This window comes from Cervus elaphus, chromosome 6 (genome assembly GCF_910594005.1).
Source record: "Cervus elaphus chromosome 6, mCerEla1.1, whole genome shotgun sequence".
In the NCBI taxonomy this organism is placed as follows: Eukaryota; Metazoa; Chordata; class Mammalia; order Artiodactyla; family Cervidae; genus Cervus; species Cervus elaphus.
Genome location: NC_057820.1, coordinates 36,077,772 through 36,088,869, shown reverse-complemented (window position 1 = coordinate 36,088,869; position 11,098 = coordinate 36,077,772). Strand labels below are relative to the sequence as shown.

The 11,098-nt window shown below is 35.5% G+C and overlaps 1 long non-coding RNA gene across 1 annotated transcript; it reads right to left on the bottom strand.

The window, feature by feature from the left end:
* Positions 1-341: 341 nt before the first annotated feature.
* Positions 342-7,850, bottom strand: LOC122696215. The gene is made up of 3 exons (XR_006341711.1): positions 7,841-7,850; positions 3,803-3,807; positions 342-467 (listed from the first exon to the last, which is right to left on the bottom strand). It is a non-coding gene; the product is annotated as an uncharacterized LOC122696215 (long non-coding RNA).
* Positions 7,851-11,098: the final 3,248 nt, after the last annotated feature.

Below are 11,098 nucleotides of genomic sequence, written 5' to 3'. Positions count from 1 at the left end.
GATATTAAGAAGAGGTGGCAAGAATACACAGAAGAACTGTACAAAAAATATCAGCTTCTGTTGTGTCCAACTCTTTACCACTCTATGGACTATAGCCTGCTATGCTCTTCTGTCCATGGGATTTTCCAGGCAAGAATACTGGAGTGGGTTGCCATTCCCTCCTCCAGGGGATCTTCTAGACCCAGGGATCAAACCCACATTTCTTATGTCTCCTGCATTGGCAGGCGGGTCATTTATGACTAGCACCACCTGGGAAGCCCCTGTCCCAATTAAGCACTAATACAATAATGAGTTTGTAACCTACTATATATAAAAATGTCTATGGCAAACTGGATCAGAAAGAGCCACTGGAGTAGGAAATGGCAAACCACTCCAGTATTCTCATCTGAAAAATTTCATGGACAGAGGAGTCTGGTGGGCTGTGGTCCATGGGATTGCAAAGTGGCAGACACACTTAGCAACTGAGCCTGCATAGACACACACACACACAAGGCAAACACAAACCTTTCTGTAGGTTGTATTAGAGGCTACAACACTGGAAAGGAGACTTTGAACATTAAAAAAAGGAAATAGCTTAACTAATATTTAAACTTCAAGGATTTCATACATTCAACATGGAGTTGGAAAAATATTTTTGCAAAAGATGAGATAATGAATATTTTAGATTTTATAGGCCTTATAGTCTCCATAACAACTACTCAACTCTGCAGATGCAGTGCTAAATCAACCATAGGCAATATATAAATGAATGACTGTCACTGTGTTCCCATAAAATTGTATTTGCAATAAACTTTTAATATGCCAAACTTGGTCCATGGACCATAGTTTGCTGAACATGGTCTGTAGAATAAGGTTGAAACAAATAAAAAGAAAAGAATCTGAGAATCTGTTCTACTTTGGATTCTACTTAGTTTCAACTTACAAAACTGCTATGTGCAAACCATATTTTATTCCATATTTCTGTTGCAGCCATTCACTCCTTTTTAATTTGTATCACACATGCATTTTTCTTCTGACACTAAATATCTTAGATACTTCGCTTTCACTTTTGAAATGCTCAGCCCATTTCCAACTAAAGTCCAACTCCACATATCAGTTGACAAATTACATAGACTCACGATCTCTTGTGTATCAGTTCATTTTATGCTCTGACTATCCGCCCGTATTTATTATGGAAACTTGGTATATGCATGGGATACCCCACGGTAAAATGTCAGGGGAAACCGTGGTACATGAAATTCAAATTGATTGGGCCCCACAATACTGAACTTCAACTTGTCAAGTGAATGTGAGGATTTATTCCCTTTGCTCCATGCTAATAATATAGCACTTAAAGAGTGAAAAATAGAAAGAATAAATGAAGCACTAGTTCAAAGTGCCTGAAGAATTTGTTAACATTCACATCTTGTGGACTTCACCTCTTTTAGGCAATGAAATCTCTGATTTATTTGGTTACCCTTAGAAGAAAACAAATTACTGTGACATTCCTGAAACATTTGTAATTCTGTCCACAGGCAGCTTAGAGTCTCTCCTTCATTAAGACTCTACATTCTGTAGCTGCTGTTGTCTGTTAAAGTCCCAGTAAACACTTCTGACAGCCAGCTGTTCCTTTCTTATACCATAACTGAACTGCTTAAAGTAAATCATTAGTTGGATTAAATCCACACACATTATATTTGTCACTCAAATGATAAAAATATTCCTCTGCAAATATCAGTAATGTGGATTTTGAGTAACATACTTCTCTGAGAGAAGAATTACATTTCATGTTACAAAATCTATTCTTAATTGTACACAGACTTCAAATACTACTGAACATTTATATAACCATGTTTTGGCTTTGAACAGTGACTGATTAAGATTTTTTTGTTATGTGAAATGATATTAGTAGAAATGTTAAAGTGATATCAGTCAACTGCAGCTGTTGATTGTTCATTTAAAAGAAGGTTAAATTTAAGGCGTTTAAAATGAATATCATCCTTTTTCCTAAGTAAAAGATGATATTTTCATCTTTGAATTTAATTCAGGCAGGTATTTTTAACTGATATAAGTTTATATATTTTTGGCATCCTTAAATCCCCAGTAATTGTATGTGTACTTGTACATGTGACTTTTTTTTTTTTTCTGGTAAAAATAAGTCTATAGATAATAGTAGATTAAAAAATGGAACCGTGAACCAAAATGATCATTAAAACAAAAATGATTGCTATGATGTTAAGATCAAAAATATAACTTTTACCCCATTTCTTTTAATTTAATAATAAAGCAGCAATATATGTTTTAACTTGACTGTGGAAACTTAGGCTCTAAAAATAACTTTGTTTCTGGATTTAAAGCCTTTACATTTAAGGACAATTTTCATGTCACATGCAAAAGGCATTGCATAAGACATTAGAGAACTGACAGCAGAATTAATGCCTTTTCTTGAAATCAGTCAATAACTAACATTAGGTGACAAATAAGTATATTGTAAACCAGAATTCTTCATTGTGGTTCTAATAATGACATGTGGCCCTATGATATAGAACAGGTGTAAGAGCTTTAATTTTTGAGTTAATCAAACTTGGGTCTGTGCCAGGGCACCAATTATTTCATACCATTTGAAAAATCCTAAACAAGTGTTTATTGGTAGTTTGATTGACTTTGTTATTTAGATGGCTTTCTCCATCAATATATTTTAAACCACAAAATCAAGATTTTAGAGCATGCTCATCTAGCAAATGGGCTTGGGTTAGGTTAGGAGAACTAGCAAATAGGGAATATTTCTAATTATCCTTAAGAAATATTCACTTGAATCAGTTCTAATGAGATGGATGAAACTGGAGCCCATTATACAGAGTGAAGTAAGCCAGAAAGATAAAGACCAATACAGTATACTAACACATATATATGGAATTTAGAAAGATGGTAACGATAACCCTATATGCAAAACAGAAAAAGAGACACAGATGTACAGAACAGACTTTCGGACTTTGTGGGAGAAGGCAAGGGTGGGATGTTTCAAGAGAACAGCATCAAAACATGTATATTATCTAGGGTGAAACAGATCACCAGCCCAGGTGGGATGCATGAGACAAGTACTTGGTCCTGGTGCACTGGGAAGACCCAGAGGGATCAGGTAGAGAGGGAGGTGGGAGGGGGGATTGGGATGGGGAACACATGTAAATCCATGGCTGATTCATGTCAATGTATGACAAACACCACTAGAATATTGTAAAGTAATTAGCCTCCACCTAATAAAAATAAATGGGGGGGGGAGGGGAAGAAACATTCAAGTTTAAAATGAAGTTTTAGAAGTTTCAGAAGAATGAATGAAATAAAAGACAATTACCAAAAAAAAAAAAAAACAAACAATTACCTTCCTGATTCTGTAGTTTTATCATTTGTAAAATCTATTTTTGCTTGAAACTGCTGTGATTTCAGTTCAAAAAAAGTCTAGCAAATGAACCATGAAAATAATACGGCACTGATCAGGATAATGGATTGAAAAGTATGTAATGAGTATTGACGATTCCTTCCCAGAGGAATGAAGCCACCAAACACCTAAGGACAATTTTAGCCATCAGCTAGTGAGGTAGTTTCACTTCAGTTACTAGGTAAATTTAATTGAGCAGAATCTGGGCCGGTGTACTGGACTTAATAATGTACAATGAAAACTCTAAGGTATAGTATCTGATGTTAATGAGGCAAACAACCTACCTATTCATCCAGGCTTATTGAACTGAGCTAAGAACAATACTTCATGGCAAATAGATGGGGAAACAGTGGAAACAGTGGCTGACTTTATTTTTCTGGGCTCCACAATCACTGCAGATTCTGATTGCAGCCATGAAATTAAAAGACGTTTACTCCTTGGAAGGAAAGTTATGACCAACCTAGACTGCATATTAGAAAGCAGAGACATTACTTTGTCAACAAATGTCCATCTAGTAAAGGTTATCATTTTTCCAGTAGTCATGTATGGATGTGAGAGTTGGACTATAAAGAAAGCTGAGCACCGAAGAACTGATGCTTTGAACTATGGTGTTGGAGAAGGCTCTTGAGAGTCTCTTGGACTGCAAGGAGATCCAACCAGTCCATCCTAAAGGAGATCAGTCATGGGTGTTCATTGGAAGGACTGATGCTGAAGCAAAAACTCCAATACTTTGGCCACCTATTGCAAAGAGCTGACTCATTGGAAAAGACCCTGATGCTGGGAAAGATTGAGGGCAGGAGGAGAAGGGGACGACAGAGGATAAGATGGTTGGATGGCATTACCGACTCAATGAACATGGGTTTGGGTGGACTCCGGGAGTTTGTGATGGACAGGGAGACCTGGCGTGCTGTGGTTCATGAGGTCTCAAAGAGTTGGACCCGACTGAGCAACTGAACTGAACTGAAGAACAATACTTGTTAAATATTGTAATTGGCCGAATGATCCACTCTTCATTGCCGTAGAGAAAGAGGAGAAATAAACTCCAGTGGAGGTTTATCAGAGGCATGAATCTTCTGAATTATAATAAATATATGAATGCATCTGAGATAGTCTACTGAAAACTGAGATAGTCTACTGAAAAGAACAATACAACTTCTCTTATTTTTTAACTACAATGAAACACTTGGTTATGTATCTAGTATAGAAGTATATAGATATTTTATTTCTGAAAGTTTTATCTTTTTGTTTATATAATTTATACCAGAAGAATTGACCCCACCTATCTCAGTGAAATGGTACAAATAGTTGCTTATATTTAGAAACATAACATTCAGCTACAACTGTCAATATTTTGAAAGTAAGTTCAAGCATGCTGATGAGGACTTGCCTCTGTGCTGTCATTTAAAAATAAACATGAACAGTTAAGATTAAGAAATAGCAAACAATACAAAGCACCTGGGTGAAAGAACTACCAATGTAACATATAGAAATAACTACAACTTAATTATCTTTGTAATTATTCATGGTCTATTAGATTGAGCTTTTAGATCACCTTTACTGGGAAAGATATAGGATTTTTTTCTCTTAATATTCGTCTTTTTAGAAACTTTGTAATTATGGTTTAAATTAGTAGGGTAAAAGTTATACACATGAATCATATAAATTAACATAAAAATTGAACATGTAAGCAGATTTATGTTTAATATCACATTTATTTGTTAAATAAAAAAATTGTTAAAGGAAAATTGATATAGAATATGAAAAGCAAAGTGAATTAATATTTTTGTAAAGAGGAGCTACTATTATAAATAAGCCTTAAAAATGAATGTGTCAGTTATTTAGGTGCTTTTGCTTTCTATTAAGAGTTACAATTATCTGTTTTGTGCCTTTGCAGGGGAAATGGAGAATACATTAATTAATTTTCAAAAATTTTAAGAAACAAATTTTATGGTTACATAATTTTGTTCAAATTACCAAGAATAGCATAAGATTTGGTTTGGAAAAACGACTTGATGTTTTAAGATAACTGATTTAGTTCAAGAGAAAACAGAGATGTAATTATAAATGTCTTATTGAAGGGTAACACTACTTAACTGAAATAAAATGTTGCTTTCCCTTTCAGGGACTTTCTCTAGGTTCAAGGATTACCTGTGTTTGAAAATCTAATAATTTGATAGGAAGCAGAAAGTGTTTCCTATCAAAAGCACAACAATTTAAAGCCCAACTTCCTTCAAATCCTGAATAAATTGCCTTCATTCTTTCCACTTAAGAAAGAACCAGGTTGAAGTACAAAGATTTTTTTTTTTTTTTTTTTTTTTTTTTTTTACTTAAAAGTATTCAATTTCAAGATTTTTCCTGTGTAGACACCGAAATTTTCTTTCAACTCAGTGGACAGAGTTGTGTAGCTTACCATTTTCTCTTGTCAGAGAAATGGAAGAACTTGGAAATTGAAAATTTGAGGCTATAGAGATATTTATTATGAGCTGCAATTTAGTGTAGTTTCCAGAGACTCCATTTGGTTAACATAATGCATAATCAATCTTTATACATGTGAATTGCAGGTCCCCAAGCACTATAAGTTCAATAATACTTTCTGTAACATTAAGTGGACTGTGCTTTCAGGCAGGATTTCAGGATCAAAATAAAATTAATATAAATCATGAATAAAGATGGTATTTATAATTACATGATTTAAAACAGAGTGTGAACATTAAGGGAAGAGATTAAAATTTCCTTGACTAAGGCTTTGGAAATGTATCAATTATCAGACTCAAGAATGAATGAATGGGAAGATGGCGGAGGAATAGAACAGGGAGACCACTTTGTCCCCTACAAATTCATCGAAAGAATATATGAATGCTGAGCAAACTTCACAAAACAACTTCTGAGCGCTAGCAGAGGACATCAGGGGCCCATAAAAAACATCCCATTGTCTTCGAAAGGAGGGCCCCTCCCTCCCCGCAGCATGACTGAACAAGTGAACCTAAACAAGAGACCACCTCTGCCCGCGTGTGTCAGGGCGGAAATTAGACACTGAAGAGACCTGCAAACAGAAGCCAAATAAACAAAGGGAACTGCTTCAGAAGTGACCTGTGCAACAGATTAAAGTCCCTATAGGTAACACCAACTTACCGGAAGGGGCCTATAGATATTGAGAAGTGTAAGCTGGAACAAGGAGCTATCTGACACTGAACTGAACCCACACTGCCTGCAACAGCTCCAGAGAAATTCCTAGATATATTTTTACTTTTTTGTTATTTTATTTTTTCCTCTCTTATTTTCTTTTAAAATTCCCTATTACTCCTCTATTACTCCTTAACTTTCATTTTCATTTTCACATATTTTTACTATTTTTTTAATTAAAATTTTTTTCTTTATTTTTTTCTCTTATTTTCTTTTGAAGTCCTCTATTACTCCTCTATTACTCCTTAATTTTCATTTTCATTTCACTATAACCTTACAAAAAAAAAAAAAAAAACCCTATTCTTAAAGCGAACTTCATATATATTTCTTAAATTTTTTTTTGTTTTTGGTTTTGTTTTTAATATTGTATTTTTAAGAGTCTAACCTCTACTCTAGATTTTTAATCTTTGTTTTTCAGTATTTGATATCAATTTTGGACATTTAAGAATCCAATATTCAGTACCCATTTTTGCTTGGGAGTGTGATGATTACTCTCTCCCACTTTTGACTCCATTTTCTCCCCCAGATCACCTCTATTTCCTCCCTCCCCCTTCTCTTCCCAATCCAATTCTGTGAATCTCTGTGGGTGTTCTGGGCTATGGAGAACACTTAGGGAACAGAGTACTGAGTAGATCTGTCTCTCTCCTCTTGAATCCCCCCTTTTCTCCTCCTGCTCATCTCTATCTCCCTCCTCCCTCTCCTCTTCTTCATGTAATTCTGTGAACCTCTATGGGTGTCCCTCACTGTGGAGAATCTTTTCACCATTAACCTAGAAGTTTTATTATCAGTGCTGTATAGTAGGAGAAGTCTTGAGGCTACTGGAAGAATAAGACTGAAATCCAGAGACAGGAGACTTAAGCCCAAAATCTGAGACACCAGAAGACTCCTGACTATACAGAACATTAAGTAGTAAGAGATCATCCAAAAGCCTCCATACCTACACTGAAACCAACCACCACCCAAGAGCCAATAAGTTGCAGAGCAAGACATACCATGCAAATTCTCCAGCAACACAGGAACATAGCCCTGAGCGTCAACATACAGGCTGCCCAAAGTCACACCTAACACATAGACCCATCTCAAAACTCACTACTGGACACTCCATTGCACTCCAGAGAGAAGAAATCCAGTTCCATGCACCAGAACACTGACGCAAGCTTCCCTAACCAAGAAACCTTGACAAGCCAATCGTCCAACCCCAACCACTGGGAGAAACCTCCACAATAAAAAGGAACCACAGACCTCCAGAATACAGAAAGCCCACTCCAGACACAGCAATCTAAACAAGATGAAAAGGCAGATAAATACCCAGCAGGTAAAAGAACATGAAAAATGCCCACCAAGCCAAACAAAAGAGGAGGAGATAGGGAATCTACCTGAAAAAGAATTTAGAATAATGATAATAAAAATGATCCAAAATCTTGAAAACAAAATGGAGTTACAGATAAATAGCCTGGAGACAAGGATTGAGAAGATGCAAGAAACGTGTAAGAAGGACCTAGAAGAAATAAAAAAGAGTCAATTAGAAATGAATAATGCAATAAATGAGATCAAAACACTCTGGAGGGAATCTACAGTAGAATAATGGAGGCAGAAAATAGGATAAGTTAGATAGAAGATAAAATGGTGGAAATAAATAAAGCAGAGAGGAAAAAAGAAAAAAGGATCAAAAGAAATGAGGACAACCTCAGGGACCTCTGGGACAATGTGAAATACCCCAAAATTCAAATCATAGGAGTCCCAGAAGAAGAAGACAAAAAGAAAGACCATGAGAAAATACTCGAGGAGATAATTGCTGAAAACTTCCCTAAAATGGGGAAGGAAATAGTCACACAGGTGCAAGAAAACCAGAGAGTCCCAAACAGGATAAACCCAAGGCAAAACACCCCAAGACACATATTAATCAAATTAACAAAGATCAAACACAAAGAACAAATATTAAAAGCAGCAAGGGAAAAACAACAAATAACACACAAAGGGATTCCCATAAAGATAACAGCTGATCTATCAATAGAAACTCTTCAGGTCAGAAGGGAATGGCAGGACATACTTAAAGTAATGAAAGAGAATAACCTACAACCCAGATTACTGTACCCAGCAAGGATCTCATTCAGATATGAAGGAGAATTCAAACGCTTTACAGACAAGCAAAAGCTGAGAGAATTCAGCACCACCAAACCAGCTCTTCAACAAATGCTAAAGGATCTTCTCTAGATAGGAAACATAGAAAGGTTGGATAAACACGAACCCAAAACAACAAAGTAAATGGCAATGGGACCATACCTATCAATAACTACCTTAAAAGTAAATGGGTTGAATGCCTCAACCAAAAGACAAAGACTGGCTGAATGGATACAAAAACAAGACCCCTATATATGTTGTCTACAAGAGACCCACCTCAAAACAAGGGACACATACAGACTGAAAGTGAAGGGCTGGAGAAAAATATTTCACGCAAATGGAGACCAAAAGAAAGCAGGAGTCACAATACTCATATCAGGTAAAATAGACTTCAAAATAAAGGCTGTGAAAAGAGACAAAGAAGGACACTACATAATGATCAAAGGATCAATCCAAGGAGAAGATATAACAATTATAAATATATATGCACCTAACATAGGAGCACTGCAATATGTAAGGCAAATGCTAACAAATATGCAAGGGGAAATTAACAGTAACACAATAGGAGTGGGAGACTTTAATACCCCACTCACACCTATGGATAGATCAACTAAACAGAAAATTATCAAGGCAACACAAACTTTAAATGACACAATATACCAGCTAGACCTAATTGATATCTATAGGACATTTCACCCCAAAACAATCAGTTTAACCTTTTTCTCAAGTGCACACGGAACTTTCTCCAGAATAGATCACATCCTGGGCCATAAATCTAGCCTTGGTAAATTCAAAAAAACTGAAATCACTCCAGTCATCTTTTCTGACCACAATGCAATAAGACTAGATCTCAATTGCAGGAAAAAAAAAAAAAATTCAAACATATGGAGGCTAAATAACACGCTTCTGAATAACCAACAAATCATAGAAGAAATCAAAAAAGAAATCAAAATATGCATAGAAACTAATGAAAATGAAAACACAACAACCCAAAACCTATGGGACACTGTAAAAGCAGTGCTAAGGGGAAGGTCCATAGCATTACAGGCTTACCTCAAGAAACAAGAAAAAAGTCAAATAAATAACCTAGCTCTACACCTAAAGCAACTAGAGAAGGAAGAAATGAAGAGCCCCAGGGTTAGTAGAAGGAAAGAAATCTTAAAAATTAGGGCAGAAATGAATGCAAAAGGAGCAAAAGAGAACATAGCAAAAATCAACAAAGCTAAAAGCTGGGTTTTTTTGAAAAAATAAACAAAATTGACAAACCATTAGCAAGACTCATTAAAAAACAAAGGGAGAAGAACCAAATCAACAAAATTAGAAATGAAAATGGAAAGATCACAACAGACAACTCTGAAATACAAAGGATCATAAGAGACTACTACCAGCAGCTCTATGCCAATAAAATGGATAACTTGGAAGAAATGGACAAATTCTTAGAAAAGTATAACTTTCCAAAACTGAACCAGGAAGAAATAGAAGATCTTAACAGAACCATCACAAGCAACAAAATCGAAACTGTAATCAGAAATCTTCCAGCAAACAAAAGCCCAGGACCAGATGGCTTCACAGCTGAATTCTACCAAAAATTTAGAGAAGAGCTAACACCTACCTTACTCAAACTCTTCCAGAAAATTGCAGAAGGTAAACTTCCAAACTCATTCTATGAGGCCACCATGACCCTAATTCCAAAACCAGACAAACATGCCACAAACAAAGAAAACTACAGGCCAATATCACTGATGAACATAGATGCAAAAATTCTTAACAAAATTCTGGCAAACAAAATCCAACAACATATTAAAAAATCATACATCATGACCAAGTGGGTTTTATCCCAGGAATGCAAGGATTCTTTAATATGTGCAAATCAATCAATGTAATACACCACATTAACAAATTGAAAGATAAAAACCATATGATTATCTCAATAGATGCAGAAAAAGTTTTTGACAAAATTCAACATCCATTTATGATAAACACTCTCCAGAAAGCAGGAATAGAAGGAACATACCTCAACATAATAAAAGTTATATATGACAAACCCACAGCAAGTATTACCCTCAATGGTAAAAAAAATGAAAGCATTTCCCCTAAAATCAGGAACAAGACAAGGGTGCCCACTCTCACCACTACTATTCAACATAGTTTTGGAAGTTTTGGCCATAGCCATCAGAGCAGAAAAATAAATTAAATGAATCCAGATAGGAAAAGAAGAAGTGAAACTCACTGTTTGCAGATGACATGATCTTCTACATAGAAAACCCTAAAGACTCTACCAGAAAATTACTAGAGCTAATCAATGAATATAGTAAAGCTGCAGGATATAAAATTAACACACAGAAATTCCTTGCATGCCTATACACGAACAATGAGAAA